Consider the following 20,754-nt stretch of genomic DNA (forward strand, 5'->3'; position numbering starts at 1 on the left):
CCAGCTAAAATACTTCTTTTTGAATTGCATGATTTTTCAGCTCATCTTTTGGATGGCGAGTTCCTTGAAGGCAAAAACTGTGTCCCAATAATAGTTATATCCCCAGTACTCAGAATTGTTTTATCCAATATTGTAGCATGTGGCTAATTAGATTTAAATTTAATTAATTGAAATTGGATAAAATTAAACATTCAGTTTCTCAATGATACTAAGCACATTTCAAGTGCTCAGTAGTTATCACTGATGGCTAGAAGTTACTCTATTGGACGAAGGCTGCATGAACATTTTCATTATTACAGAAAGTTCTATTGATCGCAATATTTAGTATAACAATTTGTCATGAAATAATTCATGACTTGATAAATATTTATCAAGTGGTTTATAAGATATAGACATTATCTATACATAAGAGATAGAATGAAAAAAAACACAATTTTTCTCCAGTGTTTTCCCTATCTTATCATTTTGTGAAGAAAATAGACATTAAGCAACTCAGTGCTAATGGGCATGTATTTAACAGTAGACTATTTCAGATTCATTGTAGAAAGGCCCGTTTTCAAATTATCTGGGTAGGGCTTTTTGTCAATCAGTAGCACATCCTATTGAAAATATTTAACCTTTCCTTGGTTCCTGTGACATAATTAGTATCAGAGGTACAGAAATCTATTCCTTTCTTTCTGGAACCATTAAAGGGATAAGAGCAGCAGATTTTATAACTTTTAAAAAATTTGTACAAATTTCTGTGTTAGATGTGTAGAGATTTAACCACACTTCAAGAAGTGGGAGGAGAGATACAGCATTTAACACAGCAGGAGGACCTTTAGTGCCCTGCAATAGGACTGTACATAAGCAAAATTTTGTGCTGGCTTCCTGTGCTCATGATCTTGGGGGCTTTTTATTTCATTTGCTTCCATTATTTTCCTTTTGATTTTTTGGTGAACCAGTTTTACATGTGTTCTGACATCAAAGTTAAACAGGGAATAATAAAGAAGCCTCATGAAGACTTCTAGACCATTATGTGATGCTAACACACTATTTAGGAAGAAGCCACAGTCCTCTTGGTAAATACAGAGGACTCACTTCTGCTGTGAGGCTGCATAAATAGATAATGCAGCTGTAAATTTTCTGGTAATTGATGTGATCATTAGTTTAAGTCGTTCCAATTGGCTAGATTGTAGTCCTTGAGCAAGTGTGGACGGGTGTTTATGTGTGATTGCTGTCTCTGGGAAAACTGCACCTGGAATGGGTTTCCTCTACACCCTGAGGAGTGAGACTGCTGTAATTGCTGATGAAGGGAGTATGGAGATAAAACAGCAGCAGCTGTTTAAAGAGTGGGTAGATAGGCTACATGGAACTCTGTGCAGCTTGAGAAAAGAGAATGTTTTGCTTAAAACAAGTGAAGGATTTTATTTTAGGAATATCAGGATTCTAAGAAACAAGGAATAATTGTGTAATTGAAGATGAAGTGGTAGATGGTAGTCGTGCTTCCCAACATCTAGGGCAGGCCAGCATTTGACTTTTGGCTTTTCCACAACTGCCTGTAGAACTTACAGAAGGAAAATTACATAGAATTTGAAATGAGACTAGAATTCCTTCTCTGCTTCCATATAAGATTTTATTGATTCAAGAAGCTGAAAATGACATCTGCTTGCAAACAATTATTAAATGAAGTAATGGCTTCCACATTTGGTGAAACTAAATGGGCTGGATTTCATCCTATGCCTAGCTTTCTATTATGGGAATGCTAAGTATGTGAGAGTTATTTATATCCTACTGCTCAAGGTCATCGCCAAGGTCTGATTGTAAAAATTCAAAAAATTGCAACTTCAGGCATAAATGGGTTCAAGTTCTTGTACTGCTTTAGTAATTTCTAATTTCTATCCATTTATTTTAAAATTTATATTCTTTATAAGACATTGAAAACAGCAACCAAAGAAACACTAATGACAAAAAGCATTTTAATAGAGAGCATAAAATAATAATTCATCAGATCCATAAATTACATCTATCTGATTTAAAATTTTTATGTACCACCTGAAGATATCTTTACTAGGACAATAACAAGTGTTAAAAAGAAAAATTATTTCCACTTCACTCTTTCATTTCCTGGGAAATAACACTTTTTATATCTTTAATGGGTTATATCATAAGAGGGCCTTATAAATAGTATCTGAAACATTTTTTATGCCATATTTCAGTAAGCATGAAAATTATAAAAAGTGATACAGAAAACAAGAACTCAAAATATCATATAATAAAAAAAGATTTTGTCTTCATTTGATTCTAAAATTGTAGCTGGTTTTCAATCTACATTTTAATGTACATTTGTCCTATAAATACAATAAGAAAAATATGACCTTTCAAGATTTACTTAAATCATAAATACTTCAAATAAATTATCTTTATGTTTCCTTTAAAGAGTAAAATATTTAAAAATAAGTAACATATTATGAAGATTATTAAAATATATTAACTAAATGATGTCTTTAATGAGTTAAGTTTTTAGATCTTTATTACAGCACAAATTGATAAAATGATTTTTTTCCTTTCTTTGTTTTTTTTTTTTTTTTTTTTGAGACAAGTTCTTGCTCTCTCACCCAGGCTGGAATGAATGGAATGAAGTGGCCACGATCATGGCTCACTGTAGCCTCGACCTCCTGGGCTCCAGCGATTCTCCCACCTCAGCTCCCAAGTAGCTGAGACTACTGGCACATGCCACCATGCCTGGCTAATTTTTGCATTTTTGTAGAGATGGGGTTTCACCATGTTGCCCAGGCTGGTCTCAAACTCCTGGGCTTAAGCAATCCTCCTGCCTCGCCTTCCCAAAGTGCTGGGATTACAGGCAGTAGCCACTGTGCCCACTGATAAAATGATTTTAGAAATTCTTAACGGGGTGGGCTTTTTATATCATAATTACTCCGAAATGAATCTGTGAGTCAAACAAGGTTAAAATACAGTTTAACACGTCTTAGATACTTTTCGTTGTTCATTGTTACACGTATTTGCTAACAGTGTTTTAGTTTTTTCTCTTTCTATCTCTTTCTCCCTTTCTCTTTTTTTTTTTGTGTGTGTTTTTTTTTGTTTGTTTGTTTGTTTTGAGACAGAGTCTTGCTTTGTCACCAGGCTGGAGTGCAGTGGTATGATCTCGGCTCACTGCAACCTCCGCCTCCCGGATTCAAGCGATTCCCCTGCCTCAGCCTCCTGAGTAGCTGGGACTACAGGCACGCACCACCACACCTGGCTAATTTTTGTACTTTTGGTAGGGACGGGATTCTGCCATGTTGGCCAGGCTGGTCTTGAACTCCTGACCTCTGGTGATCCTCCCACCTTGGCCTCCCAAAGTGCTGGGATTACAGGCATGAGCCACTGCACCCAGGCTACATTTTGCTTTTTTTTTTTTTTTTTTTTTTTTTTTGAGACGGAGTCTCGCTCTGTCGCCCAGGCTGGAGTGCAGTGGCGCGATCTCGGCTCACTGCAAGCTCCGCCTCCCGGGTTCACGCCAATCTCCTGCCTCAGCCTCCCGAGTAGCTGGGACTACAGGCGCCCGCCATCACGCCCGGCTAATTTTTTTTTGTATTTTTAGTAGAGACGGGGTTTCACCGTGTTAGCCAGGATGGTCTCGATCTCCTGACCTCGTGATCCGCCCGCCTCGGCCTCCCAAAGTACATTTTGCTTTTTAAAAGACATTATTTAGCCTTTCACAAAAGTCCAAAGTCCCTGGAAGTTGGATTTGATGATCAACATATTTTGAGAACATTGAACTCAAACCCTAGAATCCAAAAGCCTTAACATTTCAGCTTCCCCATCTGCTGGACACTCCTAGCTCTTTCTGCATCTATGTCTTGAAATACATCCCACTTCAAGAAAAAAGAGGCAATTTTAATTCTAACATATCTTTTAAAATAGCCCAAACATGGTGAAATGGAAATCTAGAGCTCCCTGTGGACATTTGTTGTTGTTGCCGATTGCCTCCCAAGCATTCACACTCTTTCCTATTTGAGGATATTCCCTAATTGTACGATGGTTGGCAGGGTCTCTTTGAGTGAAGACATAAGATCTATTCTTTATTAGTTGGATATTCCTGCTCAGAACTTATAAAGAATACAAAACTAAAGGAGTGATTTAGAGTTCACGGACAGTAGCATGCAGTGCAGTGCAATAATTCACTGGCATGTGTGCTACCCTGGGTAATATTCTCACCCAAGAGTTACTGTGTTATGATGTAGGCTACCTGATCCTTTGATTCCCATTGGATTTTTGAGCCTTGCTTTTGAAGTGTCCACATAGATTGTGCAAGCTAGTCCATAGTTCTCTAATAATTATCTTTTTTTCTGCTTAAGATAGCCATAGTCAGTGTCAGTTGCTTACAGTAGGGAATCCTGCCTTCGGCAACTTTATTATCTAGAACTCAGGAGGTAATTTTACTTTGATTTTTTTTCTGGTAATGAAATGTGATGTTGAAATCTCATAAAGATTCCATTTTCCAGCAAACCTTCACTCTGATTAATACAACACTTTAAGTGATCATTGTGAGAATGGCTCTGAGAAGCAACTTTTTCTCAGTAGCTCTTGAAGGAAGGTTACATGATCACGAAGAGTCAGGTGAAGGAGAATGGCCTGCACACTTGACTCATGACTTCTTATCCTGTTCCTGCACATTATGGACATGCACAATCGATGGCTTCCTTTATTCTTTTAGACTAAAGGTGTCTGATAGCAGATGAGGAAGAGCTGCTTCCCTTTCTTTCAAAGCCCTCTCTCTCAAGAGAGGAGATAAAAAGGGAGTTGGCGAGCAACTGTTCTCTGAACTCAAATTGTTAAGAACTGGAGGAAGAACATACTTCTAGTCATTTCATTTCCAGAATAAAATGACAATATCAATGTTTTAGTATTTATATAGTGTTAATATCAAAGTATAAATATAAACACTGACATTTTATTTTAATAGTATCCAGAATTAGTATTTCAAAATATTAATGACATGTTATTTGATATGGTCAAATGCAAGAAGGTATAAATTAATTTTAAAAGTTAAGTAAAAATTATGAGAAATATAAAAGTCAGATGTTTATTAGAAGATGGGTTATAAACACTATTAGCAAATAAAATTAGATATCCCAAAAATGAAATACATTTAATTTATCATAAAATTACAATATATTAATAAAATAATAATTGCATTATATTAAATATATTATTTGAACATACATGTGGAATATATTGTTTGATAACAGTATATATTACTTGAATTTTTAAAAAATATGATCTTAACAAAGTGCACAAGCAGTAATATTATTTGTGAGTATACTTTCTTACAACTTTTCTAGCTGCTGAAGTAGCCCTTTCTAATTCTACACTAGCAGGGAAATGGCGAAGAGAGTTACAAACTAGTGCCAGATATTTTCCTTTAGCATTTTTAACCTTTAAATAATCCCATCACTTGTTTGATGATTTTGAAATTTTTTTAAACAACTTTTTTTTCCCCAGAAACTGCAAACTTTTGTTGAAATCAAGTTGTAGTTTTATTTCAAAGTATTTCTGGTTTGTGATTCACTGTATTTCTCTTTTGTTATCATCATGTATAGATAATCTTATGCAGAGTTACTGTATTAGTTTGTTCTCACACTGCTATGAAAATATACCTGAGACTGCGTAATTTATAAGAAAAGAGGTTAAATTGGCTCATGGTTCTGCAAGTTGTACAGGCTTCTGCTTCTGGGGAGGCCTCAGGAAACTTACAATCATGGTGGAAGGTGAAGGGGGAGCAGACACATCTTCACATGGAGGGAGAAGAAGGAAGAAAGAGAGAAAAAGGGGAGGTGCTACACACTTTCAAACAACCAGATCTCATGAGAACTCTATAACAAGAACCGCAAGGGAGAAGTCTGCCCTCATGATTCAGTCACCTCCCACCAGGCCCCTCCTTCAACACTGAAAATTACAGTTCAACATTAGATTTAGGTGGGGATGCAGAGCCAAACCATATTGTTCCACCCTTGACCCCTTCCAATTCTCATGTCCTTCTCACATTTCAAAACACAATCATTCCTTCTCAACGGCCCCCCAAAATCAATTCATTCCAGCATTAACTCAAAAATCCAAGTCCAAAATCTCATCTGAGACAAGGCAAGTCCCTTCTGCCTATGAGCAGCCTATAAAATAAAAACCAAGTTAGTTACTTTCAAAATAAAATGAAGGTACCTGCAATAGGTAAATGCTCCCATTCTAAAAGGGAGAAATTGGCCAGAACAGAGGTTACAGGCCCCATGCAAGTCCTAAACACAGCAGGGAAGTCATTAAATCTTAAAGCTCCAAAATAATCTTATTTGACTCTGTATCTCACATCCAGGCCACACTGATGCAAAGGGTGGGCCCCCAAGGCCTTGGGAAGCTCTATCCCTGTGGCTCTGCAGTGTATAGCCCCCTCGGCTGCTTTCATGGACTGGTGTTGTGTGCCTGTGGTTTTCCAGGTGCACAGTGAAAGCTGTTGGTGGAACTATTATTCTGGGGTCTGGAGGATGGTAGCCCTCTTCTCACAGCTCCACTAGGCAGTGTCCCACTGGGAACTCCATGTCAGGGCTCCAACCCCACATTTCCCCTCTGCACTGCCTTAGTAGAAGTTCTCCATGAGAGCTCTGACCCTGCAGCAGACTTCTGCCTGGCCATCCAGGCATTTCCATATATCCTCTGAAATCTAGGCAGAGGCTCCTAAGCTTCAACTCTTGCTCTCTGTGCACCCACAAGCTTAACACCATGTGAAAGCTGTCAAGACTTGGCACTTGCACCCTCTGAAACAATGGCTTCAGTTGTACCTTGGCCTCTTTTAACCATGGCTGGAGCTGAAGCAGCTGCCATGCAGGGCACCTTGTCCCAAGGATACACAGAGCAGCAGGGCCCTTGGCCTAGCTCACAAAACCATTTTTTCCTCCTAGATCTCCAGGTCTATGATGGGAAAACTGTTATGAAGGTCTCTGAAATGCCCTGGAGGCATTTTCCCAATTGTCTTGGATATTAACATTCAGCTCCTCTTCACTTATGCAAACTTTGCAGGCTTGAATTCCTCCCCAGAAAGTGGGCTTTTCTTTTCTACCACCTGGTCAGGCTGCAAATTTTCCAAACTTTCACTCTCTGCTTCCCTTTTAAATATAAGTTCCAATTTTCAACCATTTATTTGCAAACACATATGAGCATATGCTGTTAGAAGCAGCCAGGTCACTTCTTGAACACTTTGCTGTTTAGAAATTTCTTCCACCAGATACCCTAAATCATCTCTCTTAAGTTCAAAGATCCATAGACCTCTAGAGAAGAGGCATAATGCCACCAGTCTCTTTGCTGAAGCACAGCAAGAATGATCTTTATTCTAGTTCCCAAGAAGTTCCTCAACTCCATCTGAGACAACCTCAGCCTGGACTTCATTGCCCATGTCACTATCAGCATTTTGGTCACAACCATTCAGTAAGTCTCTAGGTAACTCCAAACTTTCCCACATCTTCCTATCTTCTTCTGAGCCCTCCAAACTGTTCCAACCTCTACCCATTACCCAGTTCCAAAGTCACTTTCACATTCTCAGGTATCATAGCATTGCCCCATGCCTGGTACAAATTTTCTGCATTAGTCCATTCTCACACTGCTATAAAGACATACCTGAGATTGGGTAATTCGTAAGGAAAGAGGTTTAATCAGCTCACAGTTCTGTGGACTGTACAGGCTTCTGCTTCTGGGGAAGAAACTTACAATCATGCAGAAAGTGAAGGGGAAGCAGACTCATCTTCACATGGAGGGAGCAGCAGGAAGACAGAGAGAGAAGGGGGAGGTGCTAAATACTTTCAGACAACCAGATCTCATGAGAACTCTATCACTAGAACAGCAAGTGGAAAGCCTACCCTCAGGATTCAATCACCTCCCACTAGACCCCTTCTTCAACAGTGGGAATTACAATTCAACATGAGATTTGGGTGGGGACACAGAGTCAAAGCATATGTTTTTTCATCAGTTTAATTTGTATATTCTACTTGTTCAGAAATCTTTGATATAGGGTAAGAATTATTTTTGCAGTAGAAGCTTTGCTCTGTTGATTGCTTTCAAATTTATGCTCTACCCCATTGAAGAATAAAGAAGTTACAGAAGAATACTTATAAGTGGTGAAACTTTGTTCAATTTGAATTTTAGTGGCTTCACTAAACTCATAACTCTGTGAGTATATCTCAGTATGTAAGTAATTTTTGTTTTAGATTTTTAAAAGGCTGAAAAATTGCATCATATCAAGTGAAGTATGATATTTCAGAAGATAAAAATAGAATGATATACTAGAATAACAAAAATTTATATTGCAGTCACTAAGCACCACTGACTGGGAATCTCATCAGACCATGAATAGAAGAGGTAACAGAGAGGGGTCATAGCGTCATGTCTCTAGAAGAGACTTCAAAAATCTACTCATATATTCCTAGGGCACTAGGACTAACCCACAGAAGGAATCAAATAAGCTGGATTGAAAGGCAATGGGGAGATGTTTGAAGGTAGAAAGCAAATGACAAAAGTTTGCATTTCAAATTCACCAAAAGAAGCATCAGAAGAAACAATTACCATTCTATTCCATGGACTAGCATTTATGCCTCGAACATAACATGAATCCTAAGGATCAACCAGCATTTCCAGAAGCCCTTCTTGTCAGTCAAGATTCACACAATTGTTTTAATATATGTATAACAATAGCTGGAAGGAATTTTTAAGTTAGTGAAGGATTGTTGAGATGCCTTGAATCTTATACTATGCAATTAGAACTATACTTTTTCCACTGTGTGTGTATTGGGAGGGCGTATGAGATGCACCTTGTAAATTGAAGCACTAATTGAATTATTGCAATTCTAATGTTGATAAGTTCCCAGAATCATACCTCATTCTTTCATTCTCTTCAAATCTTTTAAAATATTCGTATGTATCTAGTTGCTATTTGTTCCAGTTTTTGCTCATATAATGATGTTTGTCAACTTCCAAGACAGCAATGATGTTTATGCTTCCCTTTATCATGTCAAATAACTATTTTCAGTCCACAATTGTTGCTGATTGTTACCTTTCTTTCTTTGACCATTGCTTAGAGGTGACTGGACCTGCTATTAAACTTGTATTTTAATATCCAGGGTGCTATTACACATTGGAATTTTGCAGTCTCTGTAGCATATTTACATTTTCTTGTCTTTGTCACCCATTTTGGATTAACACTTCATCAGAAAACAAAATAATAGCAGGGAAGTGAGGCTACTGTAGGGTAATCAAATGCATCAGTGAGCATCAATTCAGCTGAGGAAAGCACAATGTGATGGCTCAGTGTTCAATGGCAGAGAGCATTTGCTAATATTTGCTCCGCTGTACTGCCTCACTGGCCATGAGAACAATATGCAGGAGCTGTACTGCTCAATCTTAAAATAGATTTGCATATTTAAATACAAAAGTATTTGAGACAAATCACATTGTAATAAATCAGCACTGCACAGTAAGGTGCTCCAAGAGAAACGTATGCATAGAAAACACGTCAAACATGACTTATAAATGCCACCCAGTAGGCAGCTCAATGAATTTTTAATTCTTCTTCACAAGGACTCTTGCAAATCAAGATTCTGTAGCATAGGAGCATTATTTCTGTTCTGGTTCTAGTGGGGATATCCCTTTTTCTGCCCTGTCCAATGTCTAATGACATTTTTGGCCCAGGCTATTCAAGGTAGGAATGGACTCAGCAAATATTTTCTGATCACCTGTTATGTGTAAGGCAGTATTCTAGGCTTTAAAAGCTCTTGCTTCTGAAAGAAGGAATGATTTCCAAGTTAGGTCCTCTTTGTGAACAGACTTCTCTGTTCAGTTGGGACCCAGGGGCCATTATGCTTCCTGGGCAGCACGTTCTCCCTGCCAAAGCTCAGGATTTGGCTGTTTAACTCCTGTTAACAGGTAATCCACCCTCCAATGAGGGATGACAACCTCATACTGCTTGTTAGTACATAGACGAAAGGGAGCAGATTTTTTAAAAGATGTTATATCCTCAATTTGGGATAGAGCAAGCTGAACCTACATAATTTTAAAATGTCCCCCAGAATGCCTAACATCTGACAAAAAAACAGAACACTTGTTCTTCCTTAGCAGTCTGTTAAGACATTAAAAAAGGCTTGCCAAGTGACAAGCAGCATATGCACACATGACATATTAAAATCATGAAAAACCCTTGGTTTGCTCAACAGGATGTGTTTCTAGCTCAACCTTGATGTTTGTGTTGTTTTGTTCATGGTTTCCCTAAGTGCCATAGCAGACGAGAAAACTTCAAATGGCAAGACCTTGTTAAGAACATTATCAACATTTTCAGGTCATACTGTAACATAATGTTTGAAGTGATACCTTTCTTAAAAAGTATTGTCTACTTTAGGTCTTTATGTTAATCTTTTGGATGTTTTTAAAGCCGGGGTGTCTAATCTTTTCACTTCCCTGGGCCTCACTGGAAGGAGAATTGTCTTGGGCTACAGATAAAATACACTAATGATAGCTGATGAGCTAAAAAAGAAAAAAAAAATCACAAAAAAAACCTCACTGTTCTAAGAAAGTTTACAAATTTGTGTTGGGCTGCATTCAAAGCCCAACACAAAGTCCTGGGCTGCATCTGGCCTGTGGGCGGTGGGTTGGACAAGATTGTTTTAAAGAAATGCGATGTTTGTAATATTAGTACAATATCAAACTGAACAAACTGAAACTCAGTTTCAGAGACATATTGTAAGATACCATAAAACATTAACATTTCTTGCATGCCTTCCCCCATATGGCTCTTTTTAATGTATTCCATTTGAATTTGCCATATCTATGTCTAAATTGTGGAGAGGAGATGTCAAAGAGAAATGTAATTTAAAATTATCTGACCAAAACTGTGTGCTTAGTTTTGTCCAATTTTAGCATGCTACTCACTGTTAGATATCCAGTAATGAATATCATGAGATACTGATTGCTTCCTTTTCAAAATAATAATTGTAGATTAGAAATGCTATTTACTCAGTATCTCTTTCTTAACAGGTGAAATATCTACACATTGTATGCCTTTTGGTCATTTCACTGCTCATTAACACCTCTATCAATGGGGAGGTGGTAAAATGCAAGCTATGAGACAAAATTCTTGATCTCCTTGTTAATAACATTGCAAGAGATTTAGAAAAGACTGTAATCAGCCTCTGACCACCATCTTGTCCACACAAATGCAAGTGAGAGCTTCTTTGAAAATGGGACCAACGAAGAAGTAAGAGCCCTGAGAAGGAAAGCAGGCAGGTAGTTTGTCATCAGCACCCAGTTTACTTGTTTGGTGCATACTTTGGTTGTTTATGCAGTGCAACTTTGGAGGCATTCCTCAACATCGATTTCTACACCACCAAGTCTGGTCTACTGACTGATGCTTGAAAAAAAATGTAAAGACTTTTATTTCATAACCAAAAATAAGGCTAAAAGTCTTGGGAATAATGACAATGACATAAATACAGACTAAAGTGTAGATTGTAGTACCCCAGGATTCTTTCTAAGGATAGATATTGAAAAAGGAGTGTCTTTAGATTTAAGGAAGAAAAACAAAAGGACAAAAGGATGCATTTATATTAAGAAATGAGGAAGTAATACCGTGCCTAATCTGGAAAGTGAAGGAACATGGAAAAGAGAAACTAGGCACAAATAATTATTTTCATGATCTGTTCAGGGACAGTCCCACCCATCATCTTAGGTAATCTAGAAACAAAAAGACTTTCCATAAAGTCCTGGTTGTCATAAAGGTTTGGAATGTATTTTCAACATAAATACCAAGCATATGTTTAATGTGTTGATTTTTCTTAAGTCTGTTCAATTACCTTCCTAGTTTGAAAAGAAATAAACTCATTATAAAGTCATATCTTTAAAAAGTCTTGCTAGCAAGCAGAAGTGCTTGTTTCCCTCATTATAGTTTCCTTAGAAGGTTGCTTGCATGTATCCTACTTAGTATTATAGAGATTGGAGGCAAAATTGCAACATGGGTAAGAACATGAACTTTAGAAACAGACTTAGTTTTGATTACTAACTTTGTTGTCTATAAGTTGTATGACTTTGTACATGTTACTACTCTCTGCCTTACTTTTCTTCTCTATAAATTGGTGAAAACAATACTGTGTCATGAAATTAAGAGGATTAAATGAGACCGTATATGCAAAGTGCTTTGCACCAAGCCTGTCAGATTCTAAACACTCAGTAAATGAATGGTAGCCCTGTGGTTGATGGTGGTAATGGTGATTATGAGATTTAAACTTTTTAACTCAGTAAGTATAAGACCCTTAAGTTAAGGGACTATGACTTTTCTGTTTTTTTATGTGCTTGAAATATAGGATCAAATTGCACAGAGTAAAGTATACTTAATTAGTTAAGTAGAGAACTTTAGAGTTTTGAATTAATTGGAGATAGTTCTTTTAAGCTGGTAAAAAATAATTACAACCATGAAATATTAAAAAAAGATGTAATTGGATTATTTAAAAATATGTGATAACTTGAGTTGCTAATAAAGTATTACCCTCTATCCTTAGCAAACTAATGCAGGAACAGAAAACCAAATACCGCATGTTCTCAGTTATAAATGGGAGGTAAATGATGAGAACACAAGGACATAAAGAAGGAAACAATAGACACTGGGGCCTACTGGAGGCTGGAGGCTGGGAGGAGGGAGAGGATCAGAAAAAATATCTGTTGAGCACTAGGCTTAGTACCTAGTACCTAGGATGACAAAATAATGTGTACGACAAGCCCCTGTGACACAAGTTTACCCATATAACAAACCTACACATGTGCCCTTGAACCTAAAAGTTAAAAAATAAAGAAAGAAATAAAGAAAGTATGACCACATAGAGGTCATTTGGAAACCTGATTTATTGATGAACTAACAAAGATTAAAGTTGCTATCTTAAATGACATGAAGCAGCATTTCTAAAGTGTTTAAAATTATTCTTATGAAATTGAATAAAAGTTTCTTTGTATATTTTATATGCTTTTTATGTCAACAATTTTTTTAAATTTTTATTTTTAATTTAGCAGACATTGAAGAACACAGAAACCAAATCTGAAAGAGATTTTGTAAACTTATTTAATATGAGCAGAAATGGAAAGAACTGAGAATGTTTGTCTAAAATAATATAAAATTCTGGAGAGGAAGTAGCATCCATCTTCAAATATATATAGAACGTTGATATGTGCTTTCAGTCGAGATTGTTTTGGCTACAAGTGACAGTAAATGCAGCCCAAGCAAAATTAAGGGGGAAAATAAAAGAATGCATTAGTTATACAACTGAAAAGTGCAGGAAGTAATCCGCTTTCATATTTGGCTGTATATTTCAGGACCCAGTCACTCTTTCTTTCTCTTCTTCCTTAGTGTATGTTGGCTCCATTTCCAGAGAGACTCTTGCTTCCCATGGGCAAGATGGTGGTCAGAGGATCTCTACCTCCAAGATCACTGAAACAATGAGTGTTTCTCTTGCTCAACAATTCAAAGTAAAATTGCTGGCCTGAATTAGGCTTTGTGCTCTTTCCTGAAATAATAACTATGGTCTTGGGAGTGCTATGTGTTCATGTTTGAATCATAGGCCCACCCCTGGAGATAGTAGCAATCAACAATACCAGACCCAAATGTACTACAATTTGATGAGGGGTAATATTCCAGAGAAAAACTTGGGTGCTGGGTTCTGAGGAAAAGAAAGAGAATGGATAGCTACCACAGCATAGAAGAGGGAGCCCCTGTATTCTGTTGCTCAATGGGAAGGATCTGGAATCTATTGGAAAAAAAAATAGTTGTAAGACAGATTTCAGTTCAACAAAAGGAAGAACGTAGTATTTAGAACTCATAAAGAACTGGCCCACCTGAAAGGCTAGAGTAGCTTGCTTTGAATTTCTTTTGAAAAGAAAGTAGCTTGTTGTGAATTTCAACCTTGCTGAGAATTTGCTGCGTCAATCTTTAGCTAGAGATTTTATAACAACTCAAAAGGAAAGTCCATTGCTGGGAAGTATTTACTACTCAACATATTGAAGATTTAATTGTAATATAATTTCCTAGAAAGGTTAATTGGCTTTCTTTCCTACAAACAGCAATAAGCTTGTGAAGCTTGTCTTCAAGCTTGGGCTTGGTGGCAATCTGTGGGAGACTGGAGTAGATAGATGATCTTTAAGATCTTTTTTTTCAGTCTGTAGGTGGTTACTAGATTTCTTCCGTTAAGTTTGGATGTGATAAAGAGATCATATGCTAAATCCTTTTAAGGGTATATATATAAAACAGTATTACCTAGGGACTTGCTTGATGGAAGCACAGAAGGTCCTAGAGGAAGAACCTTCCTCAGAAGGCAACATGCTTCACCATGAATTCACATATAAACAACCTTGATGTCCATATAATGTTTTTTTTTGATATTTTGAGATTTAAACTTCGAAATGTTTCCTTTTATTTTTCTTTTTGCAATTCCCCCCCACTAAAGAAGATAAAGACTACATCTCTCTAGTATCATAACTTTTATATGAGACTACATGATTAGAACTCACAATCTCTCTAGTCTTTTTGTGGTACGTTTATGCAAAATGCAATTTTTTTCCATAAAAGGGAGGAACTCACAAAGGTGACATATGGTGAAGAATCACTGATTTTGGTCTTTAAATAATTTTCTGTCCATAGGGATTTAAACAGAAATGAGGAAAAGGAAGCAATAATTACTGAACATCAATTGTGTACCAGGTGCTTTATACAATTGATCTACTGTAATCTCCACATTATCTATAGGTATAGCTATAATTAGCTCCATTAATACATGAAAAACTCAAAGTTTATAAAAGTTTGCATACCTTGCCTGAATTAAATCATTTAGCAAAATGTATGACCTTGTCCAAGGTCATACTCATCAGCTGGCAGAGCCTAGATTCAAATCTGAATCTATCCATTTCTAAACCCACTCTCTTTCCAGCACACTACATTGCCTGTCTAAAAAGGAAATGAAACAAAAAAGAGTCTGTTTTCTACTGATTCCAGAGAGTACTGTGAAGTCGATTGTTTTCCAATTTACTTGATATTTCTGTTGATTTTCAAATTTACTTGCATATATGGGAAGTATGGTTCTACGGGGAAATTAATAACTTCAGACTATTAATGCAAAGATGGAAATCACTATGGAATCCATAATTTAGTAAAAAAATACAGAAAATATGGGTAATTCATTATATTCTTTTATATAACGGTAGTGACAATGGTTTATGTAATGACAATTGTTTCTGTAGGGTTCAGCATTCACCATTATTACTGTATATCACCTTCACTTTTTATTGCATTGGAAAGGCCATATTTCCTTTTTTCCTTGTTCTTTTAAGAATGAGCTCATTTAAAATAAGTAAATGAGTTTAAAACTTTTTCTTTATTGAAATAAGGAAGAAAGTAGCTTGTTTTGAATTTCAACCTTGCTGAGAATTTGCTGCATCAATTTCTAGCTGAAGATTTTATAACAACTCAAAAGGAAAGTCCATTGTTGGGAAGTATTTACAATGCAGCATATTGAAGATTTAGTTGTAATATTATTTCCTAGAAAGGTTAATTGGCTTTCTTTCCCACAAACAATAATTGCACTCAACTATGAGCTATATGGGCTTCAGCTTCTAAAATAAGAGCTGACACATGGAAAGTTATAATTTTCTGAAAGTAAATTATTTTCTCATGTATGAAAACTTTGATGTACAACTATGTTAAGGAAAGGCTTTTGAGAATCTTGAGGACATTAAACTAAAAAAAGGGAAACATCCTAGCACCAATGAAAGGCGACAGTTAGACAGGGATCTTGGAATGTCTCCCGCTTGTCAGATGTGTTCTTTGGAGACTGTTAGAACAATATTAATTTCACATTATATCTCATACTCACTAAACAAATTGCTGCTGTATTATACATCTTATGGGATGTTTAAAAGAGTTTACATCTTGCTGTGAAAAGTTAAACATTTTCATGAAATCTTGATTGAACTTTTAGGAAAAACCCACACTTCTTACCTGCTGTTAGGTCTGACTGTGGGCAATAAAAGGAATATAGTGTTCCTTACTTTCTTAGTGGGGTCAACTGTTCAAAAACAGAAAGACACACATATCTTCCAAGAGCCCACGAGGATTATGGCTTGGGTAAGAATGTACCGCAGTACTGTATCTAGGTGATACAGCAGAGTATAGTATCAAGAGGACAGGATTTGCATGTATTTGTTCTGCTCTGCAACTTTTAGACTCTGTGACCATAGGCAATGTACTTCCTTATCTGTAAAATGGAAATAAAAGTAACTATATTGTGGGGTTGGTATGAGAATCAAAAGACCTAATGTATATGGGTGCCCAGTAGATAGTAGGGACTCCATAATTTTTTACTGTAACTTGATTTAAGAGAATTAGAAAGACCCAGGGAATCTGTGGAGAGGACGCTCAAAAGGAAAAATTTAATATTTATGATTGATCATTGTTTTGCTAATTAAGTGAATGTAACTATTATATACAAAATATCAGAAGCTTCAGAGGTGAAAGACCTGGGTTCCAGTAACAATAGCTACTACCTAGCTCTGTAAGTAAGTTGGTTTATCATTTCTGTAAAAGGAGGGTGTTAGGCTAGATTAGGCTTTCTAGATCTTATTTTAATTTTTAATTTATTTTAAATGGCTCTTTAAAATATGAATTTTATTTTTTAAATCCACATATGTAATATGTTTATCCATTCATATTTAGTAAGAAACATTTGATGAGAAGCTAACTCTGTACAAGGCACTGCCATAGCCATAGGGTATATAAAGATAGCAGTCCTTGTCCTAAAAAATCCTGCAGGGGGGATAGATAAATATAGGTACCCAAACAGTAAACAATGACCACATGAGACTTCAGAAAATAGTCAACTCATTCATATAAGAGGAAAAGAGAGTCATCTATGTGTTTACTCAGTTACTCATACAATTTTTTTGAATTTCTATTGAATGTTGGGTATTGTGATAACTGCTGTGATATTCATGGAATTTATAAGCAGAGTTTTTCAGAAGAAATTGGATGTACTTTCTGAAGAGAGAAATGTAGGCCAAAAACAAATGCTTTGGGATTTGAAGTCATGCAGACAGATGAGCTTCTGGGGAACTCCAACATTTAAGGAGCGGGCAGAAGAAATGTGCTCCCAAATAATTCTGAAAAAGAGATTTTAAGGAAGTGAGGGAAATATAGGAGTTATTTGGGTTGTGGAAGCCCTGATAGCAGAGGGTTTCTTAAAGGGAAAATGAGCAAATGGTTGTGGGAAATATTATAGATGTGAATTTAACCATTGGAAGTATTTTGATATCCGTAAGAAGAGTCTTAGTGAATGGGTCAGGGTGGAAAAAATGTTAAAATGTGTTGAAGAATAAACAGCACATATATAGAAATTTTTAGAAATCCAGCCAGAGTAAATTATTGCTTTAAAAATTTGATTGTGAAGGCAGGACAAGATTGTGTAATGTTCTGATGGAGAGCATTAGATAGAATGTTCAGAGGATCAAAGACACGGAGATTAGATTCCAGACTTTAGAGTGTTCGTCTAGCTGTCTCCTAATTCTTTACTATATCCCTTCAGGATAGAAATATCCAAACTTTTATTTTAATTTCTGTGGTTGGTGCTATTTAATCTACTCAACCAGTACTTAGGTAACATTTTAAGGGCTTTTGCTACTGCTCTGAAATGCTTTTGCATTTCACCAGGAGTTAGCAAGACTTACAGTCAAACGATGATGTATGTATTGAAATGTGTGCCTTGAATAAGGTCATGTGTCTTTGTAGAATCTACTCTAGGGATTTTTTTCTTCCTATGAAAGAGTAATGAAGCAGCTTCCTTTTGTGGAAATTTGGCAGAGCTCAGTTAAAGCTCTCATAGTAAAAACTATGATTCAAATATTTGTCCCCTCCAAAAGTCATGCTGAAACTTAAACCTCAATGTGGTAATATTGAGAGCCAGGGGTTTTAACAGGACTCTGCTCTCATGAATGCATTAATCATGAATAAATGGATTAATGGGTTATCATGGGAAGATAACTGGTGGTTTCATAAGAAAAGGAAGAGAGATCTGAGCTGGTATACTAGCATGCTCAGTCCCCTACCAAGCAATACCCTGTGCCACCTGGGACCCTCCAGAGAGTTCACACCAGGAAGAAGGCTCTTATCAGATTCAGTCCCCTGATTTTGGACTTCTTAGCCCCCATAACTGTAAGAAATAAATTCCTTTTCTTTTAAATTACCCAGTTTCAGGTTTTCTGTTATAAGCAACAGAAAATAGACTAAAACAGTAAGCCCAAGAATTTTGAAAAACTTCTATAGTGAATTCTGTCCTAGTTAACATTTATTTAGTGATATATCTTCAGCTCTTTTTCTTCATCCTTCCCTAGGGAATGAATTGCAGAGGTATATGAGCTAAAATATTTCCCTGATCTCAGCTTTAACCTAATATACTGATCTCCAACTCAGAAGAACCTGTGGTTTGGATGCAATACAGTCTGTAGTTTTTGAAAACAAGATGATAACCACTGTGAGGGGAGCCTATAGCCTTCTGGTCTCTGGAGAGGTCAGATCAGCAGAAAGGCTGTTAGTACAAACACAGCTGAGCCTTCAGCTGGCTTGCCTTGCCAGGAGGCTTTTTTTTTTTTTTTTTTTTTTTTTTTTTTTTTTTTTTTTTGGTCTGTTCCTAGGGACAATCCTGCTTCTGCTTCTGCTTCTGGATAGCGCTTTTTTTTTTTCTTTTTTCCCTGAACACATTCCACCCCTCCCCAACTTTAATAGTTTAACCAATCTCACATGGCAAAAGTATCACAGCTTTTGACTAGGCACAATTCCTGTTTCTCCACAGGAGACATTCTCATGGCAGCACTTGCCTCATTTCCATTTGTCTTCCTGGAATCTCACATCCTACATTTGTGCAAATCATTCAGATGTGTCTGCCAGTCTTCTTGCTAGGAAGCAGGTACTTTACTCTCCCAGTGTTGAGACATCTAAGAAAGCAGCTCTTGTTATTAGATACCTTTTTAAAGGGAGAAACTGTTCATTTTGGACTGCAATTCTTATCTCTTAAAAGGAAGAAACTGAAGTATAAAAGAACTGAGTTTTACATTCAGTTATTACATTATATTGAAGCTGATTCAAAAGGCACATGTTAAGGAATCTATGCGAAGACTATGAAAATAATAATGTGAATCTAGTTAAATGTTGTGTCATTTTGAAAAATATGAATTATAACTTAGTAAAGGCAGACTTGGTGAGACTTAGGGTATGGCAGCCAAATCCCATAAGGTTAGAAAAATTGATAGATTTGCTTTGCTCTTACCAATGGAATTTGGTCAGTGAATTTCTTATTTTAACTCGGGTAGTAAGAGTCAGCCTTTACTGAAACACTACAGAGTGCTACAAAATGATGAAACTATGAGTCTGTATTCTAAAGGAAAAATGACCTATTTTTTAGAGTCTCATGTGTCACTGAAGAAGGCTCCAAGAATATGCAGCAAAAAAATAATTGTGAGGGAGAAGAGGTAATCGTGGTGTGTTGGGGTGGCAACATTTATCTTTTTAAGAGGTGGTAGACTTAGGTAGGGTTTAGCATGAACACAACTGGGATAAGTCCCCCGATAATCTCAGAAACCTTTAATTCATACATTTTGTGAGAATGTAACATGAGATGGAGATTGAGGTCTCTGAGGTGGGCAATGGGTACCATAGTGAGAGAAAATAATGGCTGTCTTAGTCTTATTTGTAAACGTTGCTTGTCATTACACTTTTGGGGGTAGTTTGGAGGTAGCAGGATAGCCTGAAATATGGTATAGATGCAATGTGAGTTTATTATTTTATCATTATCTATTACTTTTTTATTACTTGTTCATGTTTAGTTAGAGTTAATAATGTTTACCTTGGGAGCTTGTTGCTGTTTGCTTTGGAAAATTAATTGTTTACAAATTGGGTTTGGCATGAAATGAATCTAGTTTTAGAATTAAGAATAATTTATTCCTGTCCCCAGTTTCATTGATGAAGAAATTGAAGTTCAAAGAGACTGAGTGACTGGTCCAGGGACATACAAAAATTTGTTGGCTAAGAAGGCAACAAATTGGTAATGTGATTCTCCATTCAGTACTTTTTCTACTGCTTCACATTTGCCATACACCCTAAATGATTTAGTCGTGTGTGTGTTTGTATGCGTGTGTGTGCATTTGTGTGTGTGAGTCAGGTGTGTGCCATAAAGTTGATCATATTGCATGTGCCCCATGATACTTGTGTAGAAGGATTTCTAATACCAGAAGAGTATCTACTGCTAAAAGTACTAAATTTCTAAGTAGTAAGGGGGGCTATTAAATAACACAAAACTGTACTTGAAAGTGAGATCACTTTTCTGCCTATAGATATTTCACTAAACTTTTATATACACAAATACAGATTTGCTTTAAGGAAAAAATAATTATGTATTTTAGACTTTATATCTATAGTTTTTCTTCCTTCCTTCCTTCCTTCCCTCCTTCTCTTTCTTTCTTTCTTTCTTTCTTTCTTTCTTTCTTTCTTTCTTTCTTTCTTTCTTTCCTTCTTTCTTTCTTTCTTTCTTTCTTTCTTTCTTTCTTTCTTTTCTTTCTTTCTTTCTTTTTCTTTTTTCTTCTCTTTTTTTCTTTCTCTTTCTTTCTTTCTTTTCCTTCCTTCTCTTCTCTTCTTTCTCCCTCCCTTCCTTCCTTCCCTTCTTACTC

This window comes from Pan paniscus, chromosome 4 (assembly GCF_029289425.2).
Source record: "Pan paniscus chromosome 4, NHGRI_mPanPan1-v2.0_pri, whole genome shotgun sequence".
NCBI lineage: Eukaryota > Metazoa > Chordata > Mammalia > Primates > Hominidae > Pan > Pan paniscus.